This window comes from Benincasa hispida, chromosome 7 (assembly GCF_009727055.1).
Source record: "Benincasa hispida cultivar B227 chromosome 7, ASM972705v1, whole genome shotgun sequence".
In the NCBI taxonomy this organism is placed as follows: Eukaryota; Viridiplantae; Streptophyta; class Magnoliopsida; order Cucurbitales; family Cucurbitaceae; genus Benincasa; species Benincasa hispida.
The window spans coordinates 38,931,570-38,933,430 of NC_052355.1; positions in this window are offsets into that span (position 1 = coordinate 38,931,570).

A 1,861-nucleotide genomic window follows, 5' to 3' on the forward strand; every position below is an offset into this window, starting at 1 on the left:
TCTACGTACCCTTTATAATGAAAGAGATCAAGTCGTAACGTAGTTCATACAATTTTTTTTGGGGCCGTTCACATTTTAAGCTCATGCGGGTTAGGAGCATCATGCAGTTTAGGCTCTTGCGATGAAAAGCTTCTTCATTTAAACTTCAGAAGCTCTTATTTCATCATGGTTTTGATCATCCTCTTCATTTGTAGGATTCGTCAATATGATGAGTTTTGGCTTCACTATCAAGGAACCTTTTGTACTTATGTCAACAGAAAATTTCCTATTCATGCGTGAAGGGACGCGACTGTGAATCTTTTCACCGTTGTTTTCTTCATGGAATGACGCCGCCTTCAAAATTTTCATCCTTCCTTTATGTTGATCACTTGTTGTCTTGAGACAATCAAAAGAAGATATTGAAGGTCGATCTTTCTTTTATGTGGATATACTTAATCTTTTGAAGGCTGAAGTTCGAGCAGAAGTAGTCGTTGGACATTGGTCTTCTTCTCCTACCGTGGCCATACTTAATCTATGAAAGACTGAAAATCGAGCACTTGAAGGCTAATACGATCGAAGGCAGAAGTTATTTGCTTCATTTCCTCTGAGTCTTTGACTTCTTCAGCAGTCACATGATTGTCATCGACTGCCACTATGCCAACAGTGTAACATGCAATAACTTCTTATACTTTCTTTGGATGATTATTGAGAAAGCTTCTTGGGAGAAATTCTGCCGAAGTTGCCGGCCATCGGAATTGAGGGAAGTCTTTATCTTCTCTCTTAGCAGGATTAAGCTTCTGTGTCATCTTTTTGCCTTTTTTTACGAGTCTTGTTTCTTTTTCTATAGGTTCGATAGGAACGCGACTCTTTTTGGGTGGAGTTTGGTTGTCTTCTATTTTGATGAGTCACTACTATCCACCCTTCGTTGTCATCTTCAACAAGTTCATCTTTCTTTTCGGAAGTTGTTGTTTGATCTCTTGTTGGAACTGAACAACTATAGGCTCGAATTCTTTAAACTGGATCGAAATTTGTCTTTGAGCATGGGACATAGACAATATTGGAACATTTTAAGTCACCGCTACTATAGCGTGATTTGTCTGAGCTACTTCATCCAAATCTAGCTCAATCTTCTTTTCACGAGCCAACTTCATAATTCGTTCCTTCAGCACGAAACACCTTTCAACTGGGTGACTAATGACCCGATGATACTTGCAGTAGTTAGGATCATCTATTTTTCCTTCTTGTTCCGGCCGCTTGCATTCCGGTAGTTGAATAAATTGCTTCTTTAGTAGTTGCTCCAACATATCTGTCACATCAGAGTCAGGGAATGGATAAACCTTCTCTTGTCATTTTTTAAGAGTTGGACGACGCTTCTCGCCCTCATTGTGCTTTCTTTCAAATTTTGTTTGTTTTCCTTTGGAGGAAAATTTCAGCGTTGTGGTACTACCCATGATCTTTTCAGTGCCCTTGGCATCATTTTTGTATTTTCTCCCTTCAGAGACTAAGAAATCTTTAGTTCCCCTGTTGGCAATGCTCAGCTCCATATCATGAGCGCATGTTGCCAGCTCCTCAAACGTACGAGGTTTTATCCCTTGTAGGATGTAGAGAAGCTTCCAGTGCATGCCTTGAGTGCACATCTCCACTGCAGATAATTTAGTAAGTCTATCTTTGCAATCCAGACTTAAAGCTCTCCATCGGTTGATGTAATCGACGACTGTCTTTCCCTTCCACTATTTGGTGTTTGTCAGCTTCATCATGCTAACAATACGCCTTGTACTGTAGAAGCGGTTCAGGAACTCCCTTTCTAGTTGTTCCCAACTATCAATCACTTCTGGCGCCAAATCAGTATACTAATCGAAAGCATTTNACTGAACAACTATAG